This window comes from Pinus tabuliformis, chromosome 4_1, assembly GCF_031772625.1.
Source record: "Pinus tabuliformis cultivar Carrire ecotype Pingquan chromosome 4_1, CPIR1, whole genome shotgun sequence".
Taxonomy (NCBI): domain Eukaryota; kingdom Viridiplantae; phylum Streptophyta; class Pinopsida; order Pinales; family Pinaceae; genus Pinus; species Pinus tabuliformis.
Window position 1 is genome coordinate 343,804,984 of NC_142303.1, and position 20,960 is coordinate 343,825,943.

Below are 20,960 nucleotides of genomic sequence, written 5' to 3' on the forward strand. Positions count from 1 at the left end.
TCTATAATTAAATCATTCACTCAAACAACCATCAATTGAAGATACAACAGCAATAACTCATTCCTCTAGAGATTGATGCAATTGAAATCAAACTAGAACAAAACAATCAATCTGGGAACGAGGAAGCAATAACCAATGTTCTTTACAGTTGAGAGTCCTGCTTTAAAGCAATTAAAAGGAAATAGAAATTGAACTAAAGCTGCTATTGAAAGTAAACAAGAAAAACTCTTTAAAAGCAAACTCTTGCAATTAACCATAAATGAACAGCAAAGTAAATGGACAGCAAACCGTAATTAAAGGAATTAAACAACGAATCCTATTTAATAAATCTGAACAGCAAAATTCTAATTAATGGAAATGAATAACAGCAATCTGTAATGAACAACAAAGTTATATAGCTATAATGAATAGAAAACTGTTAAATTACTGGAGTGATCAGTGCAGCTCTGTAGATGAAATGAACAGCACAACAACATGCTTGCCAAAAGAAGTGATCTTTGTTAAGAAATAAATGAACAGCAACGCAATTTAAATACAGAATATAAAATAGATTAATTCATTAAATATAGCAATACGAAACAGTGAAGTAATATGATTACGATAAATACAAATAAAATCAAACCATCACATGGTAAATATCATGAAATAATGGTACAGGAACAGCAAGTGAATCCACCGGGTTTGGGCCCTTAACCACCAGTGATCACTGCCGCTAGTGCTTCAGAAGATGCGAAGGAATAATAACTCTGCTTATATATTAATCACCAAGTCCAACAACATTACAGTGAGTTGTGTCTTCTCAGCAGCGAGAGCCTGCAAATAAAATTACAGTTCAGAATAATACTCGTTCCATCTCCCTCTCCCCCTATCTTATCCTATTCCATCATGAGTAATCCATCATCACTCTTAAATCTCTAATTCTGAGTCCTCAATTCCCCATCATTTTTTCATCCCCATCTCTGATCTCTGTTTTCATTTAAAAAGAGAGAGATCAGAGAGAAGTTACAACAAAAATAATTACAACATGATTTCTATTACAAAATTGGATTGTTTCCAACCAATTGATCAACAATAAAATATAGTTCCATCTATCTTTCAACAAGAGCAAGGCGAATTTGGCTTTGCAACTGAGATTTGGAAAACGGTCACACAACAAATCTGAGAAAATCGTGCTCAAATAACCCTGTGGTTCTCTCAATACAAGTCAAATTTGGGCAAACCATTCTTTCTCAAAGTTAATCTAGTCCGTTTTGGACAAAACCCATGTTCCGGATTTTCCAGATTCTTCTTCATTTTTTCAGAATCTCAACCACAAAACTGTCACTTCTTATTCCAGCGAATTTCTGAGTTGGCACTTTTAATGATCAAATCTTCAATCCGAAAATTATCTTGGAGGCTAAAAATGGTGAATAATGTTACAACCAATTTATTAAAACTATAATTGATAAAATCATACCTAATCATCACTTTATTAGAAATAAAGGAGAATAAATAATATTCATTCATAAGAGCATAAATCATTATAAATTGGATTTATATAATAAATTATAATAAATAACATGATAAAGAAGAGTAAAAATGGATAAAATAAGTGTTTAAAAAGTGTTCGTATTCACGGCCCAACACACCCCCACACCGAATATATTGCATGTCCTCATGCAACAAAAAACTGAATATATTGCATGTCGTCATGCAACCCAAAGACAAAACCCATGTGTTAACCAAGAAATAAAAAACATTTGTTCATCTCATCTCATGAAATGGTTAGAACAAATGAATTCTTCCTTAAATAATGAATATTCACTTTTATCAATCTTGATGAAGGCATAACAATGAAGTTGCAGCAAAATATGATATAAGTGACAGCAACCTTCATTAACCATTTTCCCAAAAACTACAAACCAACTTTTGTTGAAATATTGCAAGTAAATTTGTAATATATGAATGCCTCTATGATCCAAAAATCAGACCATTTTGATGCACGAATCATGAGATATAAACAAACTGGTTGTAGGTGATAGTGCATGATTTCCGAAATTTTACGAAGTAATTTAACTTGAAATTATCTGGGTAGGTGTATTTTAATGATACATCTATGTTATCCAGAAGTCACAGGAATTGAGTTCATAATTTTAAAAATATGTGGAAATCAATTTCTACACTGAAATTGTATGCCTTGAGAAAGAAAGTAGAAAACATCCATCATGCGTAGCAATTCCTCCCCCTCACTGAAGAATTAGCATGTCCTCATGCAATGCTAGAAAACAAATTGAGGTGGTGGATACCAGCTGTGGAATGCTATGCTTGGTGTAAAACAACATGGAATAAGGGAGGTGTTGAGAATGAATAAGAATAGCAATGAATGATAAAGAATATGATTAATTATTATAAGATTATAATTAATTAATTGTTATAAGATTATAATTAATTAATTAAAATTAATATTAATATTAATTTTTAATTATGATAATGATCAATCTTAATAATAATTGACATTAATTTAAATCAATTAATTAACTATTCCATTAAAAATAATAATAATAATATTAAAATTAATTAATTAATTAAATTAATCAGAGACAGCCGACATCTCATCAAAAAATTATTATTCAAAAATTGAGAACCGACATTCATCTCTTTTTTCTCTCCTCATTACTATTTAATCCCTCAATTAAGCTCTTCTTCTATCAAGCATTCAAGTTGCCCTGATGACGGATCCCGGTTGGGATTTGAAACGTTGGCAGAAAATGGTCCTCACTGTGGATTCTCCGGTAACTAAGTCAAAAGTAATAAACCACAGAGGTCTTAAATCCATGAATAACATGGTCATAAGAAAGAAATGAATGAAAGCAACACTCCCCCAAACTGAAAGCTGATATGTCGCTAAAAAAATGGAAATTGGTACAGATGTGGACTGAAGGGTGACAAATAATGCTCAAAATGGATTTTTATGAAATTCTCCTAAATTTGTAATAAATCAGAAAATTAATATATTTTACCTCAAGTTTTACCTCCAAAAGAAAAATGTGGAATGACATATATGTACTGGCATTTGTTGAAACTGATGTAGGCAGAGTTGGTGCTAAAAGTGATGCAAAAGGTAGATTCTAGGCAAGCACATCATGTCTGAAGAATTGTTCACATTCGCGAGTTGCTCGAGCCTCTTCTGTTAGTTGCAATAGTGTGGTCATGCTATGAATAGAATTCTGCCCATAATTGTTGTTCTCCTGTAAACAAATTACTATTTTGCATACAATGTTCTTGAATCCACAGTGTTAATTTTGAATAGCAACAGATAAGATGCATGCAAAAATTTGAATCAAAAAAACTTTTGTATACATGCAATACTAATATTTTGCCAAATCAACAAGTTATGGCAGAGTGCAGTAATCATATCGAATGCTATCCCATAACGCATACATTCCCCCTCCAATTGGAAAAGGGATTCCATGACCATAAAGCCTATGAAAGGTGTTATGCTGACGCAAGGCACAGGAATGAACAATACAACAGTAAATGAAGGAGAGTACACATATCAATGATAGGACGGCAAGAGTTATGGTTATAATGAGAGCGGAGTGTGTAAAGATAGTTATGAATAAAAGATAGGATGCTTTGGATTGACGATAAGTTATGCGAAAAAAAAAGGACAACAATATGCTAAAAAGATGCTTTGCTGACAGTATTCTCGCTGAAAAATGATACGATTGATCATAAAATAATTTCTCATGCATAAAGGTTCAAAACAGGGAAAAGATTAAGGAAATAACTTCTCTGATAAAAAGAAAGAATAAGAAAAGGGTATTATAGTAATAATTGACGATAAGATATAACTTCAATACCATAAGCAAAGCCTTTGCTGCCAGCAGGCGTCCATAGCCTCGGCAAGGTTGCTTTTTAACCCATATGAGCCAGGATCCTCAATTTAGAAATGGAGAGTTCCAGTGCTGTTCTACAGAAGAGATCAGTGTGCTAGTGTGGTAACCAGATAACCACACTGCCATTCACTAGGATGTAGCAAAAGTGATCAGGTCGGCTCGTGATGAGACCTCTTGTTCCAAGGATAATTTGGCTATCCAATGGATCATAACCCTGGTGTGGTGGCCATAATGGGAATGTCACTTTGTTACAATCTTATGAACATGGTAGGCTGGCTCGTAATGAGACCCCCTATCCTCCATCTGCGAACAAAATTTTGTTGTTATTACAGATTTTTATGATAAAAAGAGGGAGGCTCAGTACTCTTTAAGAGCAGGGATGGTGGAAGAAGTTGAACATGTCAATAGAAAAAAATATACCCATAATCTCATTTATTACAAACAGAGAAGATTATAACCAGGAAAGGTGGAACCAGAATGGTATTAAGATGATCAATCAATATCATGTTCAACAGAAAATGATGCAGTAAAGTAATATATAAATAATTGTGTCCCTTTTGAAAATAAGCTATCATCAAGGAGTTGTCCTATTAAAGATCATAACGTGAATGATATTAACTCACTTCAATAGAATCCATACTTCTTGTCTTCATAAAAGTAGTGTACTTCATGCATGAAGGGAATCAGTAAAATGTGGTTGAGATGAACTAGGAATAATCCCACAAGAGAAAGGAAGGGTTTCTCTCGAAAATACTCCCAAAGTGTTGTTTCTTTGAAGGAACAACAAAAACACTCAAAAAAAGTGTTGTTCTTTGTAGGGAACAGCAAAGGAAATGCACACCAAAAAGCAAAAATTCACACAAAAAAGGTGTTCTTCCCTGTGGGGAACAACGAAAAAAATGCATGTGAAAAAGTGTTGTTCCTTAAGAGGAACAAAAAAATACGAAAATATTGTTCCTTTGAAAAGGAACAGCAAAAATGTGAAAGTGCAGAAGTGTTGTTCCATTCAGAAAGGAACAGCAAAACGTGAAAGTGCAGAAGTGTTGTTCCATTCAGAAAGGAACAACAAAACGTAAAAGTGGGAACAACAAAACGTAAAAGTGCAGAAGTGTTGTTCTTTTGAAAAGGAACAACAAAACGTGAAAGTGCAGAAGTGTTGTTCCATTCGGAAAGAAACAGCAAAACATAAAAGTGCAGAAGTGTTGTTCCTTTTAAAAATGAACAACAAAAACGTGAAAGTGCAAAAGTGTTGTTCCTTTCGGAAATGAACAGCAAAAATGTGAAAGTGCAGAAGTGTTGTTCCATTTGGAAAGGAAGAGCAAAACGTGAAAGTGCGGAAGTGTTGTTCCTTTCAGAAAAGAACAGCAAAAACGTGAAAATGCAGAAGTGTTGTTCCTTTAAAAAGGAACAACAATGTGAAAGTGCAGAAATGTTGTTCATTTAAAAAAGAACAGCAACGTGAAAGTGCAGAAGTGTTGTTCTTTTGAAAAGGAATAGCAAAATGCACAATCATAAAATGAAAACACGCAAAGAATGAATTAGTTGTTCACTGCATTGATGCTGAGGATGGGTTACAGTTTGAATGAAGCAACACCTGAAACGCAAAATATAAGAGAAATTAGAAAAGAAACAACATTCTATTTAAAAGCAAATGTAAATAAATAAATTAAGTTACAACAACTATGATGTAAAAAAAATGATCTCTTTGAAAAACGTTTTGGCAGCAATGAAAAAACATGAACCTTCAAATGGAAATCAATTCTTCATTTCTTCTGTTATGAATCCGTTGGATAATGAGTTACATGAAATTCCTTTGTTTCATAAAATTTCTTTCAAAAATCACTCGTCCATAAATTGACCTTCTTTATTTTCCCAAGACCTGCAAAAAATGAGTGTCTACCTACAATAAAACATTACATCATGGAGAAAGAGAGGTGATCTGGCTTTCCTAATCCAATAATTATGCAAAAAACAACAAGTAGTTACTCTGTATAACAAATCCACTGAGAAAATAACAAAGTAAAAGTTATTTGTCATCTGCGAGAGAGTAGTGGTCGATCATACTAACCAGCAGTGTTTTAATCACAACTTCTTTGTTTTTCGTCAAAATTGAATGATTCCAAAGCCAAATGAGAGCTAATTTAAAGTTTTATCTCCAATAGAAACAGGTTTTAAATATTCAATGATATGATATGTCAATTTTAGTTAGAACAACCTGCGTAACAAAGTCATTTTCGATTACCCCACTTAGAACAACAATGAATGTTTTAAGCATAGATTCTTCGTTTGATGTCGGATTCAAATGATTCAAATTGAAAATGAAAGTATATTAATTTATTTATCTCCAATAGAAACATGTTTTGAATACAAGAAGAATTGATAGGTCAAATACTTTAAGGAACAGCTGGAAAGAAAGAGTTTTAAGAGTGCTGATTTACAATAGACAGTCAATATTTTGATCATAACTTCCCCATATGATATCGAAAATGAGTGATTATAATTGCATTGTAAACTATATTCATAGGGGAATCTACCATAGAAATAGGTTTTAAAATTCATTTATTTAGGTCTCCAAAAACTGACTGTTCGAACTCTATTCTTGAGCTTCTCTTTAGACACCCTGTCAATGTTTTGGTTCTAACTTTTTCGTTTTAAATCCAAATTGAGTGATTCAAATTGGGTTGAAAAGTAGACATCAAGGGCTACTTAGGATAGAAATAGTTTTTAAAAATATTCCCTTTTGGTCCCTTAAAACATGACTGTCCCGACTATGTTTTCAGAAATTGCATCAAGTCCACAAGCAAAAAAACAAATATGATATTCAAGGATTTTTTCAAATTGGTGATAAAAATGAATATGAGTGTTTGTAGAACTATTATTTCCATTCTATATCATCTACATACACAAATGAATAAAAAAATTATCACCGTTGTTGATTTCCATAGCATGTTGCAACAAAAAACAACTAGTTTTACATTAAAACAAAATGTATTTATTTATGTCTTTATTTATTTTATTTTATACACTAACATATTCTAATTTGAAAAATGAATATGACTCGTATAAGAGTACTTCTAGTGGAACCATTTTCGAAATAATGCTTCAAGTATGCACATACCCAAATTTGAAAAATGCATGTTAATGAATATTAGGGTATGAGAAGCCAACTTCCCTTGAAAAGATGGTGTCAAAAATTGTTGAAGTATGGAGTGATGTTGCAAACAAATGATGGAGTGAAACCAATCTTCAATATATCATTTACTTTCTTGATTTCCCATAGCCATCATACCATGAAGTTCTTGAGCTTTTAAAATGGCTTGTTGATGCAGACTAAAAGAAACCTCATTTTTTCCATAACTTCTACAATTTTTGAATTTGAAACATTCTGAATCTCATTGTAAGTTTTCTCTAATGGCACATGTGAGATAGAATGGGTGGGAAGGGTGGGTAAATTTTGCAGTTCAACACTGTAAGCATGTTGTACTGGTTTATTATGGTGAGGGTGTGGAATGAGTTGAGCAGGAAATTGTGTACAAAATGGAGCATTTTGATGATGCAGTTGATTGGGTTGTGTGGATGGTTTTGATGGGAAAGCAAGATGTTGTGGAAGAGCTGCTGGAGAATATGGAGAATGTTTTTGTACTACAAGATGAGGGAGAGTAGTCATGCAATCATAAGGTGAACCCTACCAAACTTGTAGAGAAGATTGGTGGTGGTTATATTACGATTGACATGGTTGCCCTAACACATTAGTATTCCATAATGGATTATGCAAGTAAGAAAGTGGAGAGGAAGCATTTTGAACCATACCTATATGCCATGATTTCCATGCTTTTGACCTTGTTGCAACTTCCTTGTCTCTTTGATATAATACTTCCATCCTAGATAAGGAAGAAAAACTATATATGCGATGCTCCTTTCGGTTATGAGGGCAAAACACTTCATCAAATTCTTGATTTTTATGAACCTACAAAATATCCAATTTTGAACTTAGAGAGCTAGAATAATCAACTTTAAAATTTTCAAATAAAACATTGATTTTAGCTCTTATGTCTCCTGTTCTTGTAGCAGATTTGGAAAACAAAGAACAAACATCTCTAGGATTCTTACCAGCCTTGGAGATTCCTCTTGAATACCTTATGCACAATTCACAAACATCATCATATAATAACTGAAAAACATCACCTTTTCCTATTAGATTTAAGAGTTCTAAAAATTCATCTTTGATTCCTTTAAGCAGGAGTGTTTTTAAGATCTCTTTTTCCAAATGCTTATATTTTGATTTTTGAAGGTTGTAATGAAATTGATCTACATAGTCCTCCAAACTTTCATCTTTCCCTTGTATCATATTGAAAATATCTTCATCGGCCTTGCAACAGTCTTGGTACTTTTCAAGAATATGTTCTTCATGTCCTCCCATGTTCGGATGTAGTTCCCACCTAGGCTCATGAACCATCGAAGAGCTGCTCCTTTTAAAGTAAGAGGAAACACTTTCAACCTTTGATAATTAGTACAATAATCATATCCTCTACAAAGTATTTCAAACTCAAATAAAAATGTATCTGGATCTTCATTTGTCAAGCCATGAAAATTTGGTAGAGAAGATGGGGGAATTATGTGCATTTGTGTCACTCCTCTTAGGTCCTTGATAGGAAATTTAAAAGTAGAAATGTGAGTCATTTCTTACCATAATAGAAGATGTTCTTCAAGTGTTTATTTGAGGCTCCTTCTTCAAATTTTCCTGTCAATTGGTTAGTGAAATGGGTGGTGCTTACATCACCACTTGAGTGAAATCATGAGATTTGTTTTTCAAAATTTCTATATTTTTTTTTAGTCATTCACACAGAAATTCAAACATTTATTTCTACCCGAAGTTCTTTAACAGATTTGTTGGAAAGCGGGCAAGGGAGCAGGGCTTTTACATGCTCTTGTATGCAGGTTCTTACCTTCTGTTTTTAATACCCAATTCTTTCCTAAAAGGCACTCATCAGATGCACACTACTCTTTAGAAATGGCTACACTCTCCTCGGCAACAGCGCCAAAATGTCGAGCGATAAAAAGGGTCTTTTTCACCTCTAATTATCTTCACATTAATTGTCAACCCAGGGACGACTTTTTATTTCAAGAGTTTACTCAGTCTGAGGCGGCTATTTATTCAAGAGTAATGTTTTGCAGTATAGTGCTTAAAATCCAAAAGTAAATGAATGCTTGAAATAAAATTTAATTAGAACAGCAAGAAACTCAAATTTTCTATAATTAAATCATTCACTCAAACAACCATCAATTGAAGATACAGTAGCAATAACTCATTCCTCTAGAGATTGATGCAATTGAAATCAAACTAGAACAAAACAATCAATCTGGGAACGAGGAAGCAATAACCAATGTTCTTTACAGTTGAGAGTCCTGCTTTAAAGAAATTAAAAGGAAATAGAAATTGAACTAAAGCTGCTATTGAAAGTAAACAAGAAAAACTCTTTAAAAGCAAACTCTTGCAATTAACCATAAATGAACAGCAAAGTAAATGGACAGCAAACCGTAATTAAAGGAATTAAACAACGAATCCTATTTAATAAATCTGAACAGCAAATTCTAATTAATGGAAATGAACAACAGCAAAGCTAAATTAACAACAATCCGTAATGAACAGCAAAGTTATATAGCTATAATGAATAGAAAACTGTTAAATTACTGGAGTGATCAGTGCATCTCTGTAGATGAAATGAATAGCACAACAACATGCTTGCAAAAAGAAGTGATATCTGTTAAGAAATAAATGAATAGCAACGCAATTTAAATACAATATATAAAACAGATCAATTCATTAAATCTAGCAATACGAAACAGTGAAGTAATATGATTACAATAAATACAAATAAAATCAAACCATCACACGGTAAATATCATGAAATAATGGTACAGGAACAGAAAGTGAATCCATCGAGGTTGGGCCCTTAACCACCAGTGATCACTGCCGCTAGTGCTTTAGAAGATGCGAAGGAATAATAACTCTGCTTATATATTAATCACCAAGTCGAACAACATTACAGTGAGTTGTGTCTTCTCAGCAGCGAGAGTCTGCAAATAAAATTACAGTTCAGAATAATACTCGTTCCATCTCCCTCTCCCCCTATCCTATCCTATTCCATCATGAGTAATCCATCATCACTCTTGAATCTCTAATTCTGAGTCCTCAATTCCCCATCATTTTTTCATCCCCATCTCTGATCTCTGTTTTCATTTAAATAGAGAGAGATCAGAGAGAAGTTACAACAAAGATAATTACAACATGATTTCTATTACAAAATTGGATTGTTTCCAACCAATTGATCAACAATAAAATATAGTTCCATCTATCTTTCAACAAGAGCAAGGCGAATTTGGCTTTGCAACTAAGATTTGGAAAACGGCCACACAACAAATCTGAGAAAATCGTGCTCAAAGAACCCTGTGTTTCTCTCAATACAAGTCGAATTTGGGCAAACCATTCTTTTCCAAAGTTAATTTGGTCCGTTCTGGACAAAACCCATGTTCCGGATTTTCCAGATTCTTCTTCATTTTCTCAGAATCTCAACCGCAAAACTGTCACTTCTTATTCCAACGAATTTCTGAGTTGGCACTTTTAATGATCAAATCTTCAATCTGGAAATTATCTTGGAGGCTAAAAATGGTGAATAATGTTACAACCAATTTATTAAAACTATCATTGATAAAATCATACATAATCATCAATTTATTAGAAATAAAGGAGAATAAATAATATTCATTCATAAGAGCATAAATCATTATAAATTGGATTTATATAATAAATTATAATAAATAACATGATAAAGAAGAGTAAAAATGGATAAAATAAGTGTTTAAAAAGTGGTTGTATTCACGGCCCAACACATGGTCCACCTAATAATTACTGATAATTAAAGTAAAATTTTGGAACACCTATTCTGAAATAAACATGTCTATCCACATAATCAATAATAATAATGATGATACTTAAAATAAAGTTATAATTTAGTTAATTTTTATGTTTTTTTTTGGCAATGTAAAATATCATAAAATAATTGTTTTATCATGGATTAATATCTATCTAAACTTATCAAATATGATATTTCACTTAAAATATTAGTTCAAGTGAATGGATGGAACTCTGCAATGCCTCTCTATTGCGACGACTAGAGTTCGGCCCTAGCTGACCACTTCCATTCTTTCGTCCTCCTAGGTTGGCTTCCTTTGTCAATGGCAGCATCCTCTCCTTCTGCAAGGTCATATATTTAAGTTGTTTTTTATTCCATTTTTGGATCTTCAATATATCCCATAGCAACAGGCAATTAGAAAGCGTCCTTTACTTTGAGTAAAGGTATTCTCTCTTTTAAATATGTTGTCAACACTCGATCTTGGTCTCTTCCTCTTGTTCAGGTAGTAGATGAATCTTCTATGATCACAATTTCATTGGGGGCTAAAGCCATCAGTGAAGAAATGTGTTTTTTGAAAATAGGTTTAGTTTGCATATTCAATTGCCACTGGCCTTGTTTAGTTTATCTTCATCAATAGATCTCATAGAATTGGAAAACCCTTCTTTTTTATGATCTTAATATTTACACTTTAGCTCGTGATTTTTTGTGGTGATTTTTGAAGAGTTGGAAGATAGGGACACTATCTTTAATAGTGGTCCATGGTTTTGGGGAGGTATGGGGATTTTTATGCAGTCATGGTTACCCTCCTTCAATCCTCTTACAACCAAAATTTCTTCTACTATAGCCTGGTTCATTCTCCCAAATATGCCCCTACATCTTTGGAATATCTCTTCGCTTAAGGAAATTGGGAACACACTTGGAGTCTTTCATTGCTGAAGCCTAGAAATAAAAGATTATCTCAACCCCCCATATGCTTAGACATTTGTAGAGATGGATTTCATTAAGGGTGTTCTAGGAGAAGTGAAATTTACTAGCATAGATTACTTGAGCTTTCAAAACATCAACTACAAGAATATATCCATTTAGTTTTGATTATGTTATGAGAGAGGGAATATATTCAACAACTGCCCTAGATCCATGAAAAATGGAAATACACAGACAACCCATAAAAGATGTTAGAGACCCAAATGGTGGGTAGGTGCATAGAGAGAACACTATACAATTTATAAGGAAGAATATCTCTTAGATAAGGCAAAGGATACATAAGAGACAAAACATGGGCAAGAAGATGCATAAGTCATAAAAACTCCACGGGTCCTAGCTTCGAAAGAGGAACCTACTCAACAGATCTATGGAAATAATGCCTTATTATGTGTTTCCTAGAAAGTAAGACTAAACAAGTAACTTCTTGGGTTGACTAGACAGTGAGGAAGAGTCATTAATGAGGCAAAAGGATGAAGTTGCTAGTAAAATCATAACCAGACAAGCAACCTGCTAGATTCATTGGAAAACAGGAGATGGAAAAAGTTGGAATAAAGGCAATAAATATCTCAGCAACGAAAAGAGTAATCCAATCAAAGTTAAAATGACAAATAGTTAAGAATGGGATGCAAATGTATTTGAATCTTCAAAGCATTTTGGAAAAGATTTAGGTAGAATGGGAACAAAATTTTTTTATTGTGAATTTCTCCATTGAAGATTTGCGCTACACCTGTACGCTCAATCTCAAATCCTCAAAGAATTTTAGCAACTCTTTTTTAGAATAATTGTCACAATTTTGGGCCAGACCCCAATTCTTTTAATGTAAACTAAAAAAAATGTTTCTATTAAAAAAATATCTATCTAAGTTTATTAACCATTTTATTTATATAACTAATCTACCCTCTCTTTTTTCCAAAGGTTTCATCTATAGACTTGAATAAGGAAACCTTTTCTCCTATTTTACCAAAATGTTATTTCTTTCCTTCTAATTTACATTGTTTTCACTGTTTACTATTTGGTTTATTTACTTTGTTTTTCAGTACAAACACAAGATTATTTCTACATCCATATGGTATGCAGCTAGTTTTCAACATTTTGATTATTCACTTGAGGAAACATGCTTATTAAGTTTTAACTTAGACTTTTCATATTCATATTCTACTTATTTCTAACCTTCCAATAGTCATATACATGGAATTAGCAAGTTGTACCGATATTTGTAATTTGAATATCCACATTTGTGTGGATGAAATTTCCAGAAATACCATTCTCAAATTCATATTTCTAACTTGAAGGGTGGATTGGTTATTTTGCCAACTTACCATCTCTATTATATTCACTCGAGACTCTCATGATCCTAAAGTTGCCACATTCACGAAAAATGTTGTTGTCAACCTCAAATACTTCCCCATGAAATTCATATCTATGACTTGATGGGTGGATTGGTTATCATGTCATCTTACCATCTCTATTATATTCACTTGTGACTCCATGATCATGAAGTTCCCACATTCACGGAAACAAATATTATCTAGACTTCGCCGTGATATTAATTTTCAATAAGTATTATTAATAACAATTGTCTTTGTGGCGGAAAATTACAAATTCCTCATGTCGTGTGATGGCATATCTTACCCTTCCTTTATGGCATCAAATGTTGATTTATGGGCCATGGACATGCCCACGAAACACAAATACTTTGGGGTGTTGTTGACATGGAAGAGAAATGGTAAGCGATGGAAATAAATTAAATTATTTGATGTTTATGCTAAAATATAATTTAGAGTATTAACTTGATTCTTTCAATTTAGTAGACGTTCCTAAATTATTTAACAATTAAGCTATGCTTCAATGTCTCTCATTCTATTATAGTTCGGGGATCATTTTTTTCTTCCTAATGCTTATTCGATGCCTATCATCTCGTTTTATCTTCATGGAATTGTTTGTTCATTTCATCGCCTTCTTCCTTCCCTGCCTCAGCACCTCTTCTTCCTTATCGTTACTGTTAGTCATGCTTCTCTATTCCCCTAATCCTTAAGCTTTGATGCCCAATATCAATATCGCCAAAATAACACTAAAAGTGGAACTATGGAGATACAATATCATTTCGGTGTAGGAAATCATAGACACGCCTCCATAGCTTCCAGATCAACTATGTACAGAAATAAAGCTTAGTTAACACGATTCGTGGCCATAATTACACAATACTAGCACATATCCCTCCTAAGACATTAGTTATTACCAGAGGTCAGAATTTGTAATTTTTAAATAATAGCTCTAATAATCGATACAGGCTTCAAAATTTGTAGGCACCGTCTTCACATTTAAGGCTACAAAGACCTTGACTCTATATGTGTACAAATGTAAGGAACAATGTCACATAGACCTTCTGAAATGTAATGCTACTGTCTATTACTCTTTTTACGAGAATGCTAGTGTCTATTACTCGTGGGAGAAGGAGAATTTTACTTTGGCGTCTCCCATGGAACAAGTACTAGTTTATGGGGCATTAATACAACGACTTGCAGTTCTCAAAAATAAAAGTTGCAGGTCATGTGAAGCAATTCATGGGATATGTGGTTGCAACACTTCAGTTTCAATTGTGGTTGCACTATTCGTTTTTTATTGAAAGGATGGACCCATACTAACAAATGCCCCTGCCCCCGCCATGGTATTCTTTATTTTAAATTTACAAAAAAAAGTATATTTAAGATGAATTTATCTTTGCAACCCAATAAATGGGGTTGTTATAGGTAATGCTATATGACCCATCTTCCTCCCGGTTATTAGAATATTCAAAAATTAATATCAATAGGTTTACATTCATGAGGAGGAAAGACATATTCATGCAATTCACAACAATTGGAACAATTAAACAAGGTATGAAGTCTATCAAGGATAATATTGATAGACATCAACTCAAGGGAGTTTATAAAATTAATTGTTATTGTGGCGAGAGTTACATTGGAGAAACAGGTTGTTCCCTGCAAAAGAGACTAACAGAGCATAGAGAAGATACTAAGAATGGAAGGTCTCGCACTTCAGCCCTTGAAGAACATTCCTCAAAAACTAAGCACCATGTTTGTTTAGAGAGCGTCTCAATTATCACAAGGGAAGAGCAGTATCAAAAGAGGATGATTAGGGAGTCTCTTGAGATTATAAAGCATCCACAGAATCTCAATGGTGACAATGGGATCGAGATAAGTCAAAGTTGGCTACCTTTAATAAGGTAGATCAGGACCGCCAATTCTTCTCATGTATAACATCTCAGGTAATTGTTTTCCTCTCCTATCCTTGTAGAACAATTTTTTTTTCAAAATAACCATCTAATCTTATATAATAAATAAATTAAATAATTATTATTATTATTATTCTTAATAATTATTTTATTATTATTATTATTATTATTATTATTATTATTATTATTTATAATTTTTAATACAATTGCATAATCTCAATCGATTTTTGTTATTCACTTATAAGGGGTTTGCCGATAATTGCATTGATATATCAATATCTTCATTCCACTATAGGTTGCTTCATCGGAAGAGTTGCGCTTATAGCAGGAATGTCCTTAGTCTATTATTTGAAGAGTAGACAGCCTCCTCCTAATCGCCTTCTCCCTAGAAATTTGAGTGAGCTCGAAACGGGAAATTTACCAATATTTTCTTATGAAGAACTTCGTTAGACTACAAATTGCTTCCACAAGGAGAATGAACTTTGTGTTGGAGGGTTCAAGTCGGTTTATCTTGGTAAACTTTGTGGCAGAAGACTTGTGGCCGTAAAGAGACTTTATAATTCTCTGAGCCTCGAGTATTTCATCCACAAGGTGAATATATTTTTTACCTTGAACCATCCACACATTGTTCGTCTTTATGGCTACACTCCTCTAGATAGTCCAGAGCTCCTACTCGTATACGAATTTATTCCAAATGGCACCCTATTTGATCATCTTCATGACAATCACAAAAAACCTAAGGGATTTCAAAGGAATACTCGCTTAAAGTTTGCTACCCAAACTGTTGAGACCTTGGCTTTCCTTCACGCCCTTGATCCACCTATATTACAAAGAGATGTAAGAACCTCGAATATTCTCTTGGACGAGAATTCAGATATCAAATTGTGTGATTTTGGGCTTTGTAAGATTGTGCCTGTAGATGACTCACATGTCACTATGATCCCACAATGCACACTAGGGTATGTTGACCCAGAGTACTATTAGTACTATAAGCTGACAAATAAATCTGATGTCTACAGTTTCGAGGTTGTTTTGTGGGAGATTATCTGTGTCAAACAAGTGATGGACATAAATTAGAATTTAGAACAAAGGGAAAATAAACCATGCTAACTTGGCAATAAATAAGATTCAAGAGGGGGCCTTGAATGACCTAGTCATTCCGTAGCTCGAAATTGAAGTAAATCAAGAGGTGAAAACAATGGTGAGCACAGTTTGTAGAAGTGGCCTTCAAATACATGGTGTCAAACAGGGATGACTGGTCGTATATTGAGGAAGTTGTTGCTCAGCTTGAGGAAATCAGGCATTCTTGTGGTACTTAACTCATCAACATTGATTGGAATCCTTGTCAAACATGAAAGGGCCAAAAACATAACCATTGCTTCCGATGTTTGTACAAGACAAGTTACTGAGGACATGCTCCACTCACAGCATCAGTGAAAACATTTCTCGGTAGAGTTTAATCTAAATTCAAACATACGGATATAACTCTTGGATTTAATACTATTAAGAAATGTAAACTATGGAGCAGAGGATTTGATAAAAAATGAAGAATGAGGAGCAGAGAATTGTACTTCTTGAATCAGTTAAATAAGATTAAATTGGAAACATTAGTAATAAGTGACTAGAGAAAAACTCAACTTAACTGGACTAACTAAAATTGAATTAGGACACTTCGATGGATGGTTTTGATACCTAGCAGGTGGTTGGAATTAGATTCTCCAATGCTCCCCCTTAATTACAACCACATAAAAATTTAATTAAGATGCATGTTGGTTTGTCTCAGCTAGGCTTACAATTTAAAAAATTGACAACTACATTTACTTTTTTCTTCTCCTTTTTAAGATCCTATAGCTTCTAATTTTCTTCTGGTTGTATCTTTCAAACCTTAGTTTCTTCATTTTTTTGTGCAGTTTTTCTATTGTTCTAGGTTGTTTAAGCATGTCCTAGACTTCTTCAAAAAATGACTTGTATGTGGGTTGTTGCCACATATTATCTTTTAATCATCAATCTATTGTAACATAAGGTAAGAAGAAAATTTATCTCTTCAAAACTCCAATACTTGAAAATTCCATTGATGTGTTCATCATACATGTTGCCTTCAACATTCATTTCTGCAACTTATATGAAAACTTCATTAAGACATGGTGTTGCAAGCCATGTTTCAGGGAAACTTAATTCTTCTTCATAGTCATTATGTTTACCTACACATTGAAAATTAACGGTAAGTGTAAAAAGATGCGCATAACCACATTGTTTATATTCCTTCTACTCTGCAATGAGTGCTTTCCCTTGTTGTGCTTCCTTCTATGCCTTTGCTTATGTCTTTGTTTCTTCAACTTATTTACTAATGTGTGATACTGCAAACAAGTTGTCTTCCACTTGGTTTTCATAAGCAAGTGGGTTTCCTTCACTAAATATCATCATGTCAATATCATGTTTATGTTGCATCATGTACAACCATTGATCATTAGTCAACAAGTCTTCATCAGAGTTTACATCAGAAATATTAATTGTTGGATTCACCATAGCATTGACTGCTCCAATGGTTGTTTCACTGTCATCAGCAAGCTCTCTTACTGGATTTACCAAATTGTCATCAACAAACTCTATTGTTGGATTCACCGAATTGCCATCAGCAAGCTCTGTTGCTAGAAACACAAAATTTCCATCCACTTGTGGTCGTGCACAATGGGGTTCACAAGCACCTATGTGCTCCTTCTTTGCTTCTTCTGCAAATTCTTCACTCATCATCCACTTGTGGCTGAGCACATTGTGATTCACCAAATTCTTCATTTTCAACTAGATTACTCTCCCTTACACAAAAACTCCTCTTAAGGGTGTCCTAAGCTTCCTTAGCTATCTTTGCTTCATACATTCAAGTTGTTGCTTCGACTTTCTTAGCCTTATAGATTTTCCCATTTGTTAAGTGTTGACTCCCTATGACTTAACCGTCAAAACAAAATGTAGACATCGCAACTAACTACAATAAAAATGTCATTATTGACTTTCACAAAAATTAACACAATGCCTAGAAACGATTGAAACAATACAACATCCTCTTCTTAAAAAAAAAAAACTTTAATAAACCTTTATTTCAATCACAAACTCCTCTTCTTTTAAAAATATTACAAAACCCACAAATAATTTTAACAACAGCCATTTACGTTTCTTTTAAAAACAAATCCTTATATTCCTTTGTACCTCTCGAAAACATCATGAATGAAGACTTTTTTTAAAAACAAGTATATGAACATTTTTAAACAATATGATGCTCTTTTAAAGAATTACGACCACCCCCTTTATATAAAAAAAATAAAATAAAAAAGCCCTTCAAAATTACATAAGCCCTCTTTAAAAAACTATTTTTTTTAAACTCACTCATATCTCATATGCACTTTAAAAAAAACTATTAAATAATAATTTGCACTCTTTAAAATGTCTCTTTATGAAAAACGTACAAAGTCCAATTCATTTAAGCCTTTTTAACAAGACACTCCCTTCAAAAAAAATCAAAAGAACTTTTTTAAATTACATTCGGGACTCCTAGAATTAAAAAAAAAAATACGATGAATCTTTGTTTTTTTAACCGAAACTATTTTTTTAAACTAACTCATATCTCATATGCACTTCAAAGAAACTATTAAATAATAATTTGGACTCTTTAAAATGTGTCTTTATGAAAGGAACTCCTCCTTAAAAAAAAAAAACATTTTTAAATTACATTCGGGACTCGTAGAATCAAACAAATACGATGAACCGAACCTTCGTTGTTTGACCGAGGCTTCGTCGTTTGTGCAGCTCCGATGAGTTTTTATGCGCAATTTTGCGCATTTTTTCAATTGACGAGGGCGTCCATCTTAAAAATTTGACATTGTGTTTCTTGTGTAGTTCTTTTTTGCTGAGATATGAAAGTGACACATTTATCTCTCTGGACAGATGTGTAATTAACATTTTTTTTTCATTCAAAATTCAAGTTTTTTTGGCATTTTCTTCTGTCTCTCACGACCTAATTTGCTTTTTTGACAGCCCAAAAAAAATTGAAGTGTTGCTCTCTCTAGAGCTTTATGTGACCTACTGCTCTGATACCATGTCAAAGAATAAGAAATGTGGAGCGGAGATATTGCACTTCTCAATATTACGAATCACTTAAGTAAGATTACATTGGAAACATCATTAATAAATGACTTGAGTGAAACTCAATTTAAATTGGACTCACTGAAACTAAACTAGGACACTTGAATGGACCGTTTTGACACATAAAACTAAAGTAAATATTAATTTATATTTTATACATAGTAGTATAAAACTAAATGAAATTGAATGCAAATGAAAAAGTAAAAACACAATGTTTACGTGATAAAACCTTGACAGCGTGTCAAGGAAACATCCACAGGGCAAGTGATTGGATTTTTCTATTAAATCAGCGATGATTCTCCTTCTTACAACAGTTCGGGCATTCATCATTTTACATGAGGCTCCTCCGTTACATACAGTTTTTTCGTTAACAAACCAACTTAGTAATAAATACTATTTTACACATATTTACAATTAATTGTTAAATTCCAACAATATTTTCTTACGAAGAACTTCGTCAGACTACAAATTTCTTCCACAAGGAGAATGAACTTGGTGTTGGAGGGTTTAGGTCTGTTTATTTGGGTAAACTTTGTGGCAAAATACTTGTGTCCGTAAATAGACTTTATAACTCTAGGAGACTCGAGTAGTTCATCCAAGAGGTGAAGATATTTTTGACCTTGAACAATCCACACGTTGTTAGTCTTTATGGTTGCACTCCTCTAGATAGTCCAGAGCTCTTGCTCGTATACGAATTTATTCCAAATGGCACCCTAGTTGATCATCTTCATGACAATCACAAAAGACCTAAGGGATTTCCTTGGAATAATCGCTTGAAGATTGCTACTCAAACTGCTGAGACCTTGGCATTCCTTGGCGCCATTGATCTACCTATATTACACAGAGATGTAAAAACCTCGAATATTCTCTTGGACGAGAATTCAGATATCAAATTGTGTGATTTTGGGCTTTGCAGGATCGTGCCGGTAGATGCCTCACATGTCACTACGATCCCAAAAGGCACACTAGGGTATGTTGACCCAAAGTATTATCAATGCTATCAGCTGACGCAGAAATTTGATGTCTACAGCTTCGAGGTTGTTTTGTTGGAGATTATCTCTGTCAAACAAGTGATGGACATAAATCAACGAAGGGGAAATAAACCATGCTAACTTGGCAATAACTAAGATTCAAGAGGATGCCTTTCATTATCTAGTCGATCCGTAGCTGGAAATTGAAGTAAATCAAGAGGTGAAAACAATGGTGAGCACAGTTGTAGAAGTGGCCTTCAGATACATGGTGTCAAAGAGGGATGACCGATCGTATATGGAGGAAGTTGTTGCTCACCTTGAGGAAATCAAGCATACTTGTGGTACTTAACTCATGAACATCAATTGGAATTCTTTTCGAACGTGAAAGAGCCAAACACAGCACCGTTGCTTCCCATGTTTGTGCAAGACAACTTACCGAGGACATGCTCCACTCACAACATCAGTGCAAACATTTCTCGGTAGAGTTTAATCTAAATTCAAGCATATGGATATAACTCTGGAGTTAATACTGTTAAGAAATGTAAACTATGGAGCAGAGGATTTGATAAAAATGAAGAATGAGTAGCAGAGAATTGCACTTCTCAATTATATGAATAAGTTAAACGAGATTAATAAATGACTAGAGTGAAACTCGACTTAACTAGACTAACTAAAATTGAATTAGTACACTTGGATGGACGGTTTTGATGCCTAGCAAGTGGTTTGAATTAGATTCTTCAACACTCCCCCTTAATTACAACCACATAAAAGTTTAGTTAAGATGCATGTTGGTGTGTCTCAGCTAGGCTTACAATCTAAAAAGTTGACAACTACATTTACTTTT